The following is a 19,602-nucleotide window of genomic DNA, read 5'->3' on the forward strand; positions in this document are numbered from 1 at the left end:
GCCAAAAGAAAGCAGGTGTAGCAATATTAATCTCAGATAAAAGAGACTTCAAATGCAGGGATGTTTTGAGAGACAAAGAAGGCCACTACGTACTAATAAAAGTGGCAATTCAGCAAGAAGAAATAACAATCGTAAATGTCTATGCACCCAATCAAGGTGCCACAAAATACATGAGAGAAACACTGGAAAAACTAAAGGAAGCAATTGATGTTTCCACAATAATTGTGGGAGACTTCAACACATCACTCTCTCCTATAGATAGATCAACCAGACAGAAGACCAGTAAGGAAATTGAAAACCTAAACAATCTGATAAATGAATTAGATTTAACAGACATATACAGGACATTACATCCCAAATCACCAGGATACACATACTTTTCTAGTGCTCACGGAACTTTCTCCAGAATAGATCATATGCTGGGACATAAAACAAGCCTCAATAAATTTAAAAAGATTGAAATTATTCAAAGCACATTCTCTGACCATAATGGAATACAATTAGAAGTCAATAACCATCAGAGACTTAGAAAATTCACAAATACCTGGAGGTTAAACAACACACTCCTAAACAATCAGTGAGTTAAAGAAGAAATAGCAAGAGAAATTGCTAAATATATAGAGACGAATGAAAATGAGAACACAACATACCAAAACCTATGGGATGCAGCAAAAGCAGTGCTAAGGGGGAAATTTATAGCACTAAATGCATATATTAAAAAGGAAGAAAGAGCCAAAATCAAAGAACTAATGGATACACTGAAGAAGCTAGAAAATGAACAGCAAACCAATCCTACACCAAGTACAAGAAAAGAAATAACAAGGATTAAAGCAGAAATAAATGACATAGAGAACAAAAAAACAATAGAGAGGATAAATATCACCAAAAGTTGGTTCTTTGAGAAGATCAACAAGATTGACAAGCCCCTAGCTAGACTGACAAAATCAAAAAGAGAGAAGACCCATATAAACAAAATAATGAATGAAAAAGGTGACATAACTGCAGATCCTGAAGAAATTAAAAAAATTATAAGAGGATACTATGAACAACTGTATGGCAACAAACTGGATAATGTAGAGGAAATGGACAATTTCCTGGAAACATATGAACAACCTAGACTGACCAGAGAAGAAATAGAAGACCTCAACCAACCCATCACAAGCAAAGAGATCCAATCGGTCATCAAAAATCTTCCCACAAATAAATGCCCAGGGCCAGATGGCTTCACAGGGGAATTCTACCAAACTTTCCAGAAAGAACTGACACCAATCTTACTCAAACTCTTTCAAAACATTGAAAAAAATGGAACACTACCTAACTCATTTGATGAAGCTAACATCAATCTAATACCAAAACCAGGCAAAGATGCTACAAAAAAGGAAAACTACCGGCCAATCTCCCTAATGAATATAGATGCAAAAATCCTCAACAAAATACTTGCAAATCGAATCCAAAGACACATTAAAAAAATCATACACCATGACCAAGTGGGGTTCATTCCAGGCATGCAAGGATGGTTCAACATAAGAAAATCAATCAATGTATTACAACACATTAACAAGTCAAAAGGGAAAAATCAATTGATCATCTCAATAGATGCTGAAAAAGCATTTGACAAAATCCAACATCCCTTTTTGATAAAAACACTTCAAAAGGTAGGAATTGAAGGAAACTTCCTCAACATGATAAAGAGCATATATGAAAAACCCACAGCCAGCATAGTACTCAATGGTGAGAGACTGAAAGCCTTCCCTCTAAGATCAGGAACAAGACAAGGATGCCCGCTATCACCACTGTTATTCAACATTGTGCTGGAAGTGCTAGCCAGGGCAATCCGGCAAGACAAAGAAATAAAAGGCATCCAAATTGGAAAAGAAGAAGTAAAACTGTCATTGTTGCAGATGATATGATCTTATATCTAGAAAACCCTGAGAAATCGACGATACAGCTACTAGAGCTAATAAACAAATTTAGCAAAGTAGCGGGATACAAGGTTAATGCACATAAGTCAGTAATGTTTCTATATGCTAGAAATGAACAAACTGAAGAGACACTCAAGAAAAAGATACCATTTTCAATAGCAACTAAAAAAATCAAGTACCTAGGAATCAACTTAACCAAAGATGTAAAAGACCTATACAAAGAAAACTATATAACTCTACTAAAAGAAATAGAAGGGGACCTTAAAAGATGGAAAAATAGTCCATGTTCATGGATAGGAAGGCTAAATGTCATTAAGATGTCAATTCTACCCAAACTCATCTACAGATTCAATGCAATCCCAATCAAAATTCCAACAACCTACTTTGCAGACTTGGAAAAGCTAGTTATCAAATTTATTTGGAAAGGGAAGATGCCTCGAATTGCTAAAGACACTCTAAAAAAGAAATACGAAGTGGGAGGACTTACACTCCCTGACTTTGAAGCTTATTATAAAGCCACTGTTGCCAAAACAGCATGGTACTGGCACAAAGATAGACATATAGATCAATGGAATCGAATTGAGAATTCGGAGACAGACCCTCAGATCTATGGCCGACTGATCTTTGATAAGGCCCCCAAAGTCACTGAACTGAGTCATAATGGTCTTTTCAACAAATGGGGCTGGGAGAGTTGGATATCCATATCCAAAAGAATGAAAGAGGACCCCTACCTCACCCCCTACACAAAAATTAACTCAAAATGGACCAAAGATCTCAATAGAAAAGAAAGTACCATAAAACTCCTAGAAGATAATGTAGGAAAACATCTTCAAGACCTTGTATTAGGCAGCCACTTCCTAGACTTTACACCCAAAGCACAAGCAACAAAAGAGAAAATAGATAAATGGGAACTCCTCAAGCTTAGAAGTTTCTGCACCTCAAAGGAATTTCTCAAAAAGGTAAAGAGGCAGCCAACTCAATGGGAAAAAATTTTTGGAAACCATGTATCTGACAAAAGACTGATATCTTGCATATATAAAGAAATCCTATAACTCAATGACAATAGTACAGTCGGCCCAATTATAAAATGGGCAAAAGATATGAAAAGACAGTTCTCTGAAGAGGAAATACAAATGGCCAAGAAACACATGAAAAAATGTTCAGCTTCACTAGCTATTAGAGAGATGCAAATTAAGACCACAATGAGATACCATCTAACACCGGTTAGAATGGCTGCCATTAAACAAACAGGAAACTACAAATGCTGGAGGGGATGTGGAGAAATTGGAACTCTTATTCACTGTTGGTGGGACTGTATAATGGTTCAGCCACTCTGGAAGTCAGTCTGGCAGTTCCTTAGAAAACTAGATATAGAGTTACCATTCGATCCAGTGATTGCACTTCTCGGTATATACCCGGAAGATCGGAAAGCAGTGACACGAAGAGATATCTGCACGCCAATGTTCATAGCAGCATTATTCACAATTGCCAAAAGATGGAAACAACCCAAATGTCCTTCAACAGATGAGTGGATAAATAAAATGTGGTATATACACACGATGGAATACTACGCGGCAGTAAGAAGGAACGATCTCGTGAAACATATGACAACATGGATGAACCTTGAGGGCATAATGCTAAGCGAAATAAGCCAGGCACAAAAAGAGAAATATTATATGCTACCACTAATGTGAACTTTGAAAAATGTAAAACAAATGGCTTATAATGTAGAATGTAGGGGAACTAGCAATAGAGAGCAATTAAGGAAGGGGGAACAATAATCCAAGAACAGATAAGCTATTTAACGTTCTGGGGATGCCCAGGAATGACTATGGTCTGTTAATTTCTGATGGATATAGTAGGAGCAAGTTCACAGAAATGTTGCTATATTAGGTAACTTTCTTGGGGTAAAGTAGGAACATGTTGGAAGTTAAGCAGTTATCTTAGGTTAGTTGTCTTTTTCTTACTCCCTTGTTATGGTCTCCTTGAAATGTTCTTTTATTGTATGTTTTCTTTTTAACTTTTTTTTCATACACTTGATTTAAAAAAGAAGGGAAAGTTAAAAAAAAAAAAAAACAAAAAAAAAAAAACAAGGGAAAAAAAAAGATGTAGTGCCCCCTTGAGGAGCCTGTGGAGAATGCAGGGGTATTCGCCTACCCCACCTCCATGGTTGCTAACATGACCACAGACATAGGGGACTGGTGGTTTGATGGGTTGGGCCCTCTACCACAGTTTTTACCCTTGGGAAGACGGTTGCTGCAAAGGAGAGGCTAGGCCTCCCTATGGTTGTGCCTAAGAGCCTCCTCCCGAATGCCTCTTTGTTGCTCAGATGTGGCCCTGTCTCTCTAGCTAAGCCAACTTGAAAGGTGAAATCACTGCCCTCCCCCCTACGTGGGATCAGACACCCAGGGGAGTGAATCTCCCTGGCAACGTGGAATATGACTCCCGGGGAGGAAAGTAGACCTGGCATCGTGGGACGGAGAACATCTTCTTGACCAAAAGGGGGATGTGAAAGGAAATGAAATAAGCTTGAGTGGCAGAGAGAATCCAGAAGGAGCCGAGAGGTCACTCTGGTGGGCACTCTTACGCACACTTTAGAAAACCCTTTTTAGGTTCTAAAGAATTGGGGTAGCTGGTGGTGGATACCTGAAACTATCAAACTACAACCCAGAACCCATGAATCTCGAAGACAGTTGTATAAAAATGTAGCTTATGAGGGGTGACAAGGGGATTGGGAAAGCCATAAGGACCACACTCCACTTTGTCTAGTTTATGGATGGATGAGTAGAAAAATAGGGGAAGGAAACAAACAGACAAAGGTACCCAGTGTTCTTTTTTACTTCAATTGCTCTTTTTCACTCTAATTATTATTCTTGTTATTCTTGTGTGTGTGCTAATGATGGTGTCAGGGATTGATTTGGGTGATGAATGTACAACTATGTAATGGTACTGTGAACAATCGAAAGTACGATTTGTTTTGTATGACTGCGTGGTATATGAATATATCTCAATAAAATGAAGGTTAAAAAAAAAAAAAAAAAGACATAATGCTGAGCAAAATAAGCCAGGCACATAAAGAGAGATATTGTATGTTACCACTAATGTGAATTCTGTGAAAAATGTACGATGTTTTATACTGTAGAATGTAGGGGACCTAGGGATACCAATTAGTGGAGGGGGAATGATAATCTAATAAGAACAGATAAACTATGGAGGGTAATCTCAAGGTTATGGGAATGCTCAGGAATGATTATGGTTTGTAAACTTTCTTGGATATAGGAAGATCATGTTGGAAGCAATAGAGTTATTTTAGATTTTTTTTTTCTCTTATTCCATTGTTTTCTTAGGGGTTGTTAATTTTCTTGGGGTATGGTAGGAACATGTTGGAAGCAATGTAGTTATTTTAGATTATTTGTTTTTCTTACTCCTCTGTTTGGACAGGGTTTATTAATTTTCTTGGGGTATGGTAGGAACATATTGGAAGCAAAGTAGTTATTTTAGGTTATTTGTTTTCCTTAATCCATTGCTTTGTTTGAAATGTTGTGGGGTTTTTTGGTTGTTGTTTGCCTGTTTGTTTTTAATTTTTTGATAAACAAAGTTAAAAAATTGAAAAAAAAAATCAGTAGAAAAATGGGAGTAAAAACTAAATGACAAATAGGATGGGATGGGGGGATGGTTTGGGTATTCTCTTTTCACTTTTATTTTTTATTCTTATTCTGATTCTTTCTGATGTAAGGAAAATGTTCAGAAATAGATTGTGGTGATGAACGCATAACTATATGATCATACTGTGAACAGTTGATTGTATACAATGGATGACTGTATGGTTTATGAATATATTTCAATAAAACTGAATTAAAAAAAAAATAAAAAAATAAAACTGATAAGTGAATATGGTCTTTATATTTTCCCAGAATCCTAAGGGTGTCTTAAAAAAATAGTTATTCTGAAACTGATACCCAAATTAGAGCCACAAAAAATGCATGAAATTCCAACCTTGGTTCTCAAAGAGCAAGATTTTTCATTCCTGTTTTCAGAAAGAAATTGTGTTAAATGAGAAGAGAAAATCCAACCACATTACCAGTGATGGATATGATTTGAGAAGCTATGGTGCCAAAATGCCCTGCTTAGAGTCCCGTGCGTGCTTTGTAGATTAGTGGGTTACCATGGTAAAGAAAACCAATTCTTTTGGCCTAGTACACATCTCCTTTTAAGCTGGGCATTATTTCCTTAGTTCTGAAAAAACAAATTCATATATAAATACATGCATACTTTCATTTACATAAACATGTCATTCATTTACATCTCACTTTTTGTAACACAGTAGGTCACAAAAGTTAGTAGCCAAATGTAATTTTCACTTGATATGACTGCAGAGGCTAACTAAGAGGTCAAATTGCCTTGTAGGGTAACTTTAGTTATCTCATGCTAATCAGAAGCTGAGCAGTGATGTGTGGCTTTCATTAATAATAATGATAAAAAATAGTTGCTGCTTTAAAATTTTTGCTAGATAAATTATCTCAAAACCTGAAAACCCTGAGGCAGGGTAAAATAATGAAAGGGAACTGGTGATGTTATGAAAGGAGACCTTTGGTCAGGTTTCATGGATGAGCCTCGGCCTTTGGTTGGTAAATACTTTCACCAGCAATTTTTGATTGCTTTTGGATTAGCCTAATTTGTCTCTAAACCCTTCTGGGAATCATTCATTTACTAAAGAGTGCTTGAAACCTAGGTGGCAAGCACTGTACTAGGTATTGGAAGAAAGAAAAGGAATGAGATGTAAATCCTGTGTTGGTGACACTCTGGCTCTCCAGTCTGTTCTCTCCCTTTCTCTGTTCCCACAGGAGGCTGATCCCTTCCAACTGGACCACTAGGCCTCCCTTGATTTCAGGATTCCGGTAGGGTTGAGTCAATGCAAGACACCAGCAAATCAGAGAGCAGGAGAGAGGGTCGGGTGTTTATTCCCTACCCTCCTCATTGACTGCCCTGTTTTGGCAGTGGCTGTTTCTTCTACCTAAGGGCACTCTCTTCTCCAGCAGCCCCTCTTCAATGGCTCCAACTCTTGCCAGATTCTGTTAACGATATTCCTTGCCCTTGACTCTTCAGACTTAGGGGTGAAGAGGGTTTTCCACTGTAGCAAGCCCCATGTGCTTCAGCATTCTTTATTAACCTATTTCCAATTAAACTCCAGTTTGATTAAGCTGGCTATTTCCTGCTAGGATCCTGACCAACACAGGTCCTGCCCTCAAGTTGTTCACTAGGCAAGTCAATGACTACTCAGTGTAAGCCCTACTGTACTGAAAAGTCAAGCTTTCAGCTTACCCAGCTTCAAATTTGCCAACACAAGGAATAGAGAGAATATAAAACAAAAATTATAGCACTCACCAAAGCAAAATGCTTAGGGGCCCTTGAACTAAAACTATTCTTTCAACCTGCATTTGCTTATTTAGAATCTGTTACAGGTGAGGATTTATTTGGGAAATTGGGACATTTAAAATGGGAAAGTGGGATAACTCAGTAAGGCTAAAAACTAATAAGTGTGAATAAAGTATAAAAAGAAAACTTGGAGTCTCAATGAGGATATAAGCAATCTCTCCAATAATTCGCACAGTCTAGGAAATCATTTATAAACTAGAAAATGACAGATGACTTTCTGTACATTTTCTCTTATTCTTTAAGCAGTTCCCAGGTCCTGCACACAGGTAAGAGGATGTCCTTAATGCAAGCTGTGCAGCTGGTCATTCGTCTCCTTCAGAGCCACAAAACTTTCCGCTGTGGATTGTTTATTTCCCCCAAGTCTACTGGAAAAGAGAAACAAGCAAGCAGCTGGAAAAGTGTCCCAAGGCACTTGCAGAAGAGAACAGATTTGTTTTGTTTTGTTTTGTTTTTCTGATTTCTCCTCTTGTCACACATCTTAGATGAGAGAAAGCCTGTGAACTTGCTCATTCATAGATTTGCAGCCTAGATAGATAACACCACCTTCAGCCCCTTTCTAAGTCCTGCAGAGAAAACCAGTCTTGATAGGAGAATATTTCAGGAAAAAAAGAACAGAAAGGGAGAATACAAGAAAGTAAAGGAAAAATATCAAACAGATCATGGTGGGTATAAAGGGAACACAAGCATTTTTGTGTTGCCCAAGCATAGTGGAGAGTGCAGGGAGTGGTGAGAAGTCAGCCTGCCCGTGGCAAAAGAACTTAGATGCAAGTTCATAATCCCGGAGGCAAAGCAGAGTCTCTGAATGATTTTAAGTAGAGAAATGGCCTCTTGTATGATTCACTTTGGGGAATACTGGGAAGAGAAATTTGAAGGGAAAAAGTCAAGAGGCAGCATATACGGACTTTTCCAAAGACCTGTTGGTTAGTATTTAGGAGGAAGATGATAGGATACCAAAATTTCTCTTTAAGTTTTGGTAATTTCCCATAGAACAGTGAAAATTAGGTGAAAGTAGTATTGGCTATGTTTTTTATTAGATACTGAGTTCCAGTTTGCTAAGGCTGCCTTTATGCAAATACCAGAAGTGGATTGGCTTTTATAAAGGGGCCTTATTTGGTTACAATTTTATAGTCCTAAGGCCTTAAAGTGTCCAAACTAAGGTATCAACAGGAGGATACCTTCACTGAAGGAAGGCCGATGGAGTCTGGAACACCTCTGTTAGCTGGGAAGTCACCTGGCTGGCATCTGCTGATTCTGGGTTGTGTTCCAGCTCCTCTCTCAGCTCCTGGGCTTTCTTCAAAATGTTGCTCTTGGGTATTTTGTCCTCTCTTAGCAAACACCAGGCTAACATCCCTAAAGTGTCAGCAAAAGTCTGCTTTCAGTGGCCATCTCCAAACTGTCTCTCTGAGCTGCTCTGAGGTCCTTCTGTTTGTGAGCTCTTTTATAGGACTCCAGTGATTAAATCAAGACTCATCATGAATGGGCGGGGCCCATATCTCCATGGAAATAATCCAATCAAACATTTCACTCATTGTTGAGTCACATTTCTATGGAAACCCTCAATCAAAAATTCCAACCTAATCAACACTAATACATCTGCCCCCACAAGACTGCATCAAAGAACATGGCATTTGGGGAGACATAATACATCCAAACTGGCACACTTATAATTAAAAATTCAGTAAATACAATTAGAAGAATGTCTTGATTCCCAAAGTATTAATAAACTTGTCTACAATGAAAGATAAAGCAGATAAGTCCGTGATATTTACACCTTGACTCTTTTTTCTTGATTTTAAGAGGAAATAAGCCAATGGAAGATTAAGCTTCCTTCTTCTTAAGGTAAAGTGACCAGTAAGAGAGTTCCTGCTCTGATAGAAAAGAGGAGAAGGTACATATAAGATCTGAGCCCTGACCAGAGAGTGCACCTGTGCTTAGCATTACATTTATCCTTTTTAGGTGGTGGCCCCACCTGAATAGGAATCATCTGGGACCAAGTAGATCTGGTCAACAATGAACAGGGCATCCTCTCTCCACCCTACACATTCTGTCTATGACATAAGGTATCCTGCTCTGAGGCCAGAGGTAAGAGAAAATGGTACAAGGCAATTCGTTCTTCTTCCTCTTTTATCCTCAGAAGTGTTTTGTTTCTATTTTAAAGAACAGAAAATGAGTGTTCAATTTGGACATTCCCATAGATAGGCTTGGAAGTCCAAAGCCAGTCTCCAATAGGCAGGAACATGAGTTAGATGGTCATTGTAGGAACCTGGGTAAGAGATGAAGGAGCAAGCCAGAGCAGCACGCTAGCAGGGATGAGGAAACAAGGAACTGATTCATATTTAGTAGGTAAAGCCTGGAGACTTTGATGATTCATTAGATGTGGAGACTGTTGCAGAGGGAGAAATCTAGCATAATGCCAGTTTGAGCAAATGGGTAGATGGTGGGACACAAACTGAACTGGGGAACCCAGGACATAGAACAGCTTTCCAGGAGATGAAGAGTTCAGTTTTTGTCCTGTTTCTTTGAATTACCCACCCAGGTGGTTCTGTTCAGTAGTTAGAGAGTTAACCCACATGGGAAAAGATAAAATACCAAGTTATTTTTAAGGCACAGCATTGTGCATGTTCTCTTCAGGTTATTTCTCTTGTGTAAATTTTTAAAGGAGAAAAATATTCTTTGTTGAAGGGTCCTCATATTGGAAGTCTCCTACATGCAGTGGGGTGACTTCAAGGCATGATTATACATTTCCCCTTTTAGGGACTTTTACAAGTCCGGCAAACATTGCCTTAGGCACTGATACCAAGAGAACATGCCTAACTTCCTCTACCGAAGTGGTTAGTCTGAAAGTCAGGGAAGCTAATAGAGCATCTGAAATAGACATCAAGTATCTGAAAGTAGCCTCAGTGTCTTCATTTTACCCTTGCTACATTTAGAGCAAGTAATTCAGGTATCATGAAAGATATTTCCCATATATTAACCACTTAGTAAAGTAACTTGAGGGAAAAGAAGAGATCGAATATTCCTCACATAAGACAAACCTCAGAATATGAGGAAATGGCTTTAGAAAAAATGACAGATATTGTACACAGATTTTATTCAAGTGTAGAAGCAGGTAGGAATGAAACAGTCCTCCTGATTGATTTGGGGTTGAGGCCCTAAAACCCTATCCTCTCTTACTTTCTCTGAAGGATTTAGTTCTTGATCAAGCTGACTCTCCTGACAGCTTCTTTCTAATTTAGCCAAGTGTTTGCCAGAACCTTCAGAGGCTTCCCAGGGAGAATCTATTTCTATGATTCTCATTCATCTGCCAGAACCAGCACTGGGCCTTCTATTTTGAAGCAGTAAGGAGAAAAGCTTTAGCACCTTTTATTCTTAGCTAGACACCCCTCAGTCTTTTGTTCCAAAGTAAAGAGAACCCCAATTTATGACTCTTTTCAAGAGCCATTCTTTTTTTTAATTTTTTTTTTAATTAGAGAAAGTTTTTTTTTTTTAATTAAAGAAATTTTATACATGGTTTACAGAAAAGCCATGTATAAAATACAGAGTTCCCATATACCACCCTCTACTGGTTTGTATATATTATGTCCCCCAGAAAAAGCCATGTTCTTTGATGCAATCTTGTGGGGTCAGACATATTAGTGGGGATTAAGTTCAAACATTTGGATTAGGGTGTTTCTGTGGAGATGTGCCCCACCCAACTGTGGGTGATGACTCTGATGGGATAATTTCCATGGAGGTTTTACCCCACCCATTCAGAGTGGGTATAAATTAAATCACTGGAGCCATACAAATGAGCTGACAGACAGAAGGAACTCAGTGCAGCTGAGAGTATCATTTTGAAGAGGAGCTACAGCCAAGAAGGACACTTTGAAGACAGCCGTTGAAAGCAGACTTTTGCTCTGGAGTAGCTAAGAGAGGACAAATGCCCCAAGAGCAACTGAGAGTGACATTTTTGAGGAACTGCAGCCCAGAGAGAAACATCCTGGGAGAAAGTGATTTTGAACCCAGAACTTTGGAGCAGACGCCAGCCACATGCCTTCCCTTCTAAAAGGTTTTCTGGACACCATTGGCCATCCTCCAGTGAAGGTACCTGATTGCTGATGTGTTACCTTGGACACTTTATGGCCTTAAGACTGTAACTGTGTAACCAAATAAACCCCTTTTATAAAAGCCAATCCATCTCTGGTGTTTTGCATTCAGGCAGCATTAACAAACTAGAACACACCCTATTATTAACACCTTGCCTTCGTGTGGTACACTTGTCACAACTGATGAAAAAACATTTTTATAATTGTATTATTCACTACAGCCCATGGTTTACATTAGGAATAACAGTTTGTAAGAGCCCTCATTCTAATTTGAGTCTTAGCGAGAACTAGATGAGACCTCAGGAAACAGGTGCTGGGAGTCCTAGTTAGAGGTGGAGATGGGATCAAAACCCTGACCTTCTACAGTTTGGCAATTCCTTGTAAAACTAAGTATTGAAATACCTTATGACCCAGCAATCCCACTACCAGGTATAAACCCAAAAGAATTGAAAACAGGGGCTCAAACAGATGTTTGTCCACCGATGTTCATAGCAGCATTATTTACAACTCCCAAAAGATAAAAACCACCTAAGTGTCCATCAACTGATGAATGGATAAACAAAATGTAGTATGTACATACAATGGAATATTATTCAGCCTTAAAAAGGAATGAAGTTCTGGTTCACATGACAACATGGATGAACTCTGAAGACAATATGTTGAGTAAAATAAGCCAAGAACAAAAGGAGAAATACTGTATGATCTCACAGATTTGAAGTAATTAGAATAAGACAACTTAGTGTCAGAATCTAGAATATAGGTTACCGTGAGATGGGGTGGAGATAAGGAATGGGATGTAAAGGCTTAAACATAGTGCTCCTATTTGGAATGATGGAAATATTTTGATAATGGTCTGTGATGATGGTAGTAAAACATTGTGAATGTAATTAACAGCACTGAAATATATATCTGAACATGGTTAAAAGGGGAAATTTAAGGTTATATATATATATACTAGAATAAAAATTAAAAGAGAAAACATAGAACTGTACAACACAATGAACTCTATTGTAAATAATGGACTATAATTAATAGTACAATCATAAAAATGTTGTTTTGTGAATTATAACAAATGTCCTTACTAATGCAAGGTATTAATAATAGGATGGTATGTGGAAACTCTGCATTTTATATATTTTATGCATGATATTTCTGTAAACCTACAACTTCTCTAACAAGAAAGTTATTAATAAAAAAGTAAAAAAAAAAAAAAAAACCAGAAACCTATGCACATTTTAAAGACTTTGAAGAAATACTGTCCTTCAGAAATGTTGTACTAGTCCATTCTTTCATCCAAAATAAAAAGCAAAAATCAAAGTAAAAACCCTGGCCTTCTGAATCAGGTCACCACATCATACTTTGACTGAAATTATAGTCCACAACCACAGTACAATATTTGCATTTTTCTTGTAGGAAAGTTTGTTTAACAAAAGGCCTTGCTGAATGAGTAGTACTACATTTGATGTATGCCAGGTAGTTATGTAAGAATATGGTTCTTTGCCAAAACTCCCATTGATATTTTTAAATGCTGGCAAAGGTAAACACTGTATGTCCATTTTTCAAATGTGCAGCTGCAAATTCAAATAAACATTATTCTTAATTAAAATGTTGGCTTGAATCTTCTTAATGTCTTGTTCTTTCACAGTAGTGAAACATAAATACAAATTTGAAATTAAATATTTGAGTACCTCAAAGAACAGTTGCCAAGAACAAGTCTTGCTACTTCATTCAATTCTTTGGCTAACACGATGATGTATTTAGTGTGTTGGGCACTTAGCACATTCATAAACATATAATCCTCTCAATTCAATTATTGAATCACCTAAGAATGTTTACAGTGTTCTTTGGCACAGAATGCACTAGTAAGTAATGCTTTAAGAAGGAACTTGGAGCACAGTCCCTATCATTGAAACTTTACATGAATAATGGGTTGAACTCTCAGGGAAAGCATCAGTCACTTCTCTGCAGCCTGTGGGGTGACTTGGCAATATCAGAAGAGTGGTGGAAAAAACTACTGGAACCTGTTGTTGGTTGCCTGGGGTAACAGGGTTTTCATTCCCCTTAATAAAGAGAATCCAGCTCTATAAGGGAGGGAGGAACAAAAAGATGGACAAAAATATATGTGGGAGAAAGATAAATACTATAAACCAGTTTATGAGGCCTCCACTAATGAATTATTTATTACCTAGAAATAAACACAATTTTAGATATAAAGAAGAATGAGAAACAAAAAAGAAAATGCTGGTGCAAGGACCTTTTGCAGAGCCTGGAGTTGAAGTCATGGGGGAGGAGACTCCTGGAAAAGCTACATAGTCTTTCTCTAAGCTAAAATGATTTAATGCCAAGCTTGGTAACAACTAAAGCACATTCTCTTCTGGACATATGCATGAGGAAGCTGACCATTAAGATAAGTAAATGTATAAAAATCTCCATAGGGAATAGCATTTTCCAACTTAATGAGCCAAAACAGTATCATTAACTTTTGAGGCAAATACCAGCTACACTGGCCTTTTTAAGTTCCCAGCAGATGATAACTGTTTTCCAAAAGAAGAGTCTTTGACTTGTTCCCTTGACTTGGAGAATTTTTTCCCATTTTCACAGGGCTGGCTCCTGCTCTTCTTTCAGAGATGAGCCTAAGTTGACCTTTTCAGAGAAGCTTTGGAAGATATTCTATAGAAAGTTGTCAATTCTCTCCCCTCCTTCCTCTTTTACTCTTTAGCACAGTACCTTGCTCATTGCTTTACTTAACATTTATACAATTTTAAATGATGTGTTTATAGGTTTATTAACTTTCTTATTGAATGGTTCTCCTACTAGACTATATGATCTATGAGGGCAGAGACCATATTTGTTTTATTGATCACTTTGTCCCAAATAACTACATGGTATATGGTTGAAGAGGGGAAAAAAAATGGCTGAATGAATGAGCAATGAAGGAATACTCTCCACGTGTAATTTATGGGATTCTTCTTTACACAAGAAGCTGGACACTTCTTTCAACATTCCTTTTTTTCTTGCTCATTCATCCTTTGATTTCATATTTAAGAACTTGCTTTGACTTTGCTTCATCATTTCATTGCCTAGAAAAATATACAAAAATTATCAATTTCCTGTTCTTCTTTAGAAGCATGATTTTCTGCTGATTCTGAAGGCAGGTTTCCCTGGCAAGATGGTAGAAGATCTTTCTGTTTATTCTGTTTATTATTTGGCCACAGCCAGCTCTGAAGTGATTTTTTTCCACAAAACTTCATTATCAATATTAAATATATAAAATTATTGTCATATATACAATGCACATATAAAAATACAATTTGTAGAAAACTCTGGGTATAAAATGGAATTTATTTCAAAGATAGTAATCGAACATATGAATGTGTTCATCCCTTGTTAGATTTATTCCCTTTGATGTAACTATTAGTTTATGCCTTTAGGTATCCTTTTGAACATCTACTATGTTTTTCAAAATTTGGGATAAGATACCTAAAATTAATTAATTAATTCTAGCTATTTTTCTGGTTAAGATTTTTTTGGGGGGAGAGAGCGGACAGTTTCTCCCTCATTAATTTGATCCTAGGATCCTAGCTATAGGCATCGCTAATGGATCGGGAAATGTCTCCTGATGATTCTTAGGTGGCTATATGTGTATATCCACACACACATACACTCACACATGTACATATGTATCTTATAAACCATGTCTATCTATAGAGTGTTTTGAGAATTGCCATAGCTAAATGTAGCTGATAATGAAGGTACTGCATTAAGGGATTCATTACACTTTTAGGTGTTTTAACTGTTTGTTTGTTTAACCTAGATTAACCTACATCAAGGATCTGGTCAAAGAAAAGAACTTTTACTCATTGGTTTCAAGACATTTTTCATTGGGAAATATTTTTCATTTAAAATAGAGACTCATAATTACCTGCACACTCTCAAACTACCACGATAGGACTGTCCAAGCTACAGTACATCCTCATGTTGAGAGCCCCCAGTTTCTGCTAGGTCACCCTATTTATCTTTCTTATAAAGTATTTCACGCATTTTTCAGGAGCTTCAATAATTTATCCATAATGAATAAAAACTTTATAATAAAATAAAATTGCCCTCTTCAAGCAAAATACAGCATAAAACATTTTAATTGTATTAACTCTTTTAAATGTAAAACTGGATAAATATAAATATGCCAGAGCAGTTGTACCAAATCCAAAACATGTTTATTAAATGGAGTCATTACTAAGTAAACAGGGACTTAGGGACTTCTAAATGGTATTTTATCGAAGTGAAAATTAAGATATATATTATAATGTGATTCTGGCTGCACTTTTCTATTTAAGTAACATTATAAAAAGGCATTTTTAAAATATTAATATATGCTGATATGTATTTGCACCCTTATAGTGTGGGTTTTTTTTTTTTTATTTTTTTAGTTTTACTGTTATATAATGATGATTCTTAAAGTTAATCATTGGAAAATGTTCCCTTCCCTTAAATTTCCCCACTTCTTTCTTAATATAATCAAGTGATTTGGACCATGCAATGAGATGATTTCAAAACCTAGTTCAAGTTAATTTATAACAAGTTTATTTCTTAATATTTACATTTGAATTCAAAAGATCAGTTACAATGTGTTAAAGAACATCCAAAAGTGAATACTACTTTAGGAAATACATTTATCACATCTTTACACTTTATAGCTGGTCTAAAAGGTGGCAATTGGCCAAAACACTTTTTAAAAAAATCTCTAAACCCACATAGAAGTCCAAGAATATGTGTTTTTTGAAATATATAATTGTAGCTTATAGAATTATAGCTCCAGAAAATACAACTTTTAAATATTAATATTGTTGACCCAAGTACCCTGCTAATTCCCAAGTGGTCATAAGACGCCAAATGTTTATTTCGTAAAGATTATATATCTTTCCCAAATCTTCTATTTCTGCTTTGTATTTCTGAAACAGATCCATGATGTCAGAGGAGGGGGCTGTGGAAAGGCCGCAGCAGCTGACCATCACACAGTACAGACCTCCCGTCCTTAGGATCTCAAAACGTCAGGATGATTCAAATGATGAAATGAAAAATGATAGTTTTTAATGATTTGCTTGTATAGCTTCCCAACAAGAACCGTTTGAACAATTTGTCATCCTATCTGTTATAGGAAACTTAGGTACATTCTGCCTTTGGAAATACTTCTGGGTTTGAGGTCTATGTCAATGAATTTTCTTTCCTATGGCTCTCTAGGGCAGATATCTGAGCTGCTTCTTGAAGCACCACTATAATTTTAATAGACTGAGAAAAAGAAAAGGGGTGTTCAGGTTGAAAAGAAAGCACAAACAAGGCCAGAAAAGTGTGAATAGGACGGTAACTGTTTAGAATTCTTGATGCCCCAAAGGCTGTAAATTACATGTGACTCTACTTCCCCTACTTTATCCTCAGAACATAGCACAGATGCTGCAATATAGTGGGGGCTAAATGATTAGTTGTTCAATGGCTAAATAAATTAATAAATTAAAACAGGTGTGGTCCAATAGTAAAGGTTTTTACAATCATGCTAAGATTACTAAAGTAACTGGCATTGTAAAACACAGAAGGCAGGAGACCTGTTATCAAGGTACTGCCTTATCATGCCCAGGGGAGAGATGGTTAAAGGCTGAACTAAGGCAATGATCCTGGGCAATGAGAGGAAGGGATACTGGAGGAGAAACTGCAGAGTCAAGGTTTAGCATCAACTTGGCTGTGGTAGGTGAGAGTGAAAAAGAAGTCAAATATAATGCCATGGCTTCTAGTCTATAAAGGCAGGACAAGTGACATTATTTGCTGAGATAAGATGTAGGGGTGGAAACATTACTTGGGTGATGCTGATGCAAGTGGAACATTCTAGTAGAGCTATGCAGGAAGTAGAAGTAATTTTGGAGCTTAGTTTATAAACAAAGTCACTGCATTAAAGTGATACTTGAAGAAAAATTTATAAGATAATATATGTTCCTTTGGAAAACAACCAGTAACTATTTTCCAAACTGGCTACGGTAAACTCTTTCCTTTTTTTTTTTCTTTCTTTTGTTTAACTGAGTAAATGAGTATTAGCTCGGTTCTGACAGTTTACCCCATTGTTTTCTTGCTTAAAAAATAATTCAAAACTATGTTCACAATACAACAATCCTGTAGTTTAAACCAGATATAGAGACAAGACACAGCATTGAAAAAGCACTCAGAGGAAACATGAGTGCAAATTTGTACTGCTAGACTAGCACACATGTCCTTTTGCTGATGGAAGCCAAATTCTTAGCACATAGTGGAGGCTCAGTTAGTGTTTGCTGACCAAATGAATGACATCCCATTTCGTCTTGTAGAAGGCTCTCCGATTGTTGTTCCAGACACCCGAGACAGATGTTGAAATTTGTATGACTTCTTCATATGCCACCTGTACCTTTTTGCAACCCTCAGAAGCAACAAGAGTTAATGAGAGGAAAATCCACATTTATTCAGGGCCTGCCAAGCCATTGTCAGAGGAGTTTGGGGTGTGGTGGATAGAGTACAGACTTTGCATTGTTTTCATAAGGGTGCTACCACTCTGTGGTTTTATTTATTTGCCTCTCATAGCCTTAGTTTCTTCAACTGAAAATGGTTATCATAATACCTGATCTAAAAGGATCAGAAGAAAGAACACTTGAAAAAGTGCTTTGGAAACTGTAGAGTAAAGAAATTCTGTGGCATTGCTTCAAGAATCAGCTTTATGGTTAAAAACAAAACAAAACAAAAAAAGCCAGGATGAAACAAATCCAGTATAAGCAACAACAAGCACATTTATAAATGCTAAATTTAAAAAGCAGCCTGTGGGGAGGAGGCATGATTACCATAAAAAAAATAGATACCTTTGGCCAGAATATAGTAGTTCAAATCCTTCAATGATTTTTTGAAACATGGATTATCTTCCCACCCCACCTACACACCCCTGTTCACCCGGCACTGCCACTGATCCGCCTGACTCTGCTTTATTTCTCGCTGACTCACTTGTCATGGCATGATGTATTCTGCATTAGTTGTTTGCTTATTGATGGTCTCTCCACACTAAAATAAGAGAGTCCTCACTCTTTGAGAGAGAAGAGATTTGGTGTGTTTTGCTTCAACTGTATTCTCCACCCTTCGAAGTTATACACTAAGTAAATATTTGCTGAATGCTGAATTTTACTTTTAATATTCCTGAATAATCCATACAAATAGCCAAAGGGAGGGGGGTCAGTGACATTGCTTTGTTCCTTAATTCAAGTCTAATTCCTCCAAGGAGCCTTCTCTAACAAAGCTCAACCATGCCTACCAGCCTTTCACCTTTGTGCCCCAGGTAATGTAGTGAAAAGAGAACAAGCTTTGGCTTCATATGGACAAAGTTTAAGCCACAACTTTCAACTTAGGAATTGTGAGGGAAAAGCACTTAATAGTTCTAAGTCTCATTGTTATTGATCATGAGTAGTCATCTCACATGGTTACTCTGAGAAATAAAATAAACTAACACATTTATTCTATTAGTAAGGATCTTGACATACACCAAGTGCTAAATAACCTCTCTTATAATTTGTGTTTTTTTAATCTATGGCTTACATTTATTTTTATATTGTTCCCTTTTTTATATAATTTTTGCATTCTCCACTAACTTGTATACTTCTCTAAGTTGAGGAAATCATCTTCTCCTTTTTATACTCATAACAAGTACTTAGATGTTAAGTATTCTCTTTTTTTTTTTTTTTTTAATCATCATTTTATTGAGATATATTCACATACCACGCAGTCATACAAGACAAATTGTACTTTCGATTGTTTACAGTACCATTACATAGTTGTACATTCATCACCTAAATCAATCCCTGACACCTTCATTAGCACACACACAAAAATAACAAGAATAATAATTAGAGTGAAAAAGAGCAATTGAAGTAAAAAAGAACACTGGGTACCTTTGTCTGTTTGTTTCCTTCCCCTACTTTTCTACACATCCATCCATAAACTAGACAAAGTGGTGTTTGGTCCTTATGGCTTTCCCAATCCCATTGTCACCCCTCATAAGCTACATTTTTATACAACTGTCTTCGAGATTCATGGGTTCTGGGTTGTAGTTTGATAGTTTCAGGTAAGGGTTGTCTAAAGTGTGCATAAGAGTGCCCACCAGA

The 19,602-nt window shown here is 36.9% G+C and overlaps 1 protein-coding gene across 1 annotated transcript in view; it reads left to right on the plus strand.

The window, feature by feature from the left end:
* The window catches only part of C3H4orf17 (chromosome 3 C4orf17 homolog), a 205,483-nt gene that overhangs the window by 21,274 nt on the left and 164,607 nt on the right, over window positions 1-19,602 (plus strand). Inside the window, exon 2 of the mRNA XM_037830316.1 lies at window positions 9,315-9,440. The gene's annotated coding sequence lies outside the window, so the exon portion shown is untranslated. The remainder of the gene's footprint in view (window positions 1-9,314; window positions 9,441-19,602) is intronic.

The sequence above is a fragment of the Choloepus didactylus genome, chromosome 3 (assembly GCF_015220235.1).
Source record: "Choloepus didactylus isolate mChoDid1 chromosome 3, mChoDid1.pri, whole genome shotgun sequence".
NCBI classification, from domain to species: domain Eukaryota; kingdom Metazoa; phylum Chordata; class Mammalia; order Pilosa; family Megalonychidae; genus Choloepus; species Choloepus didactylus.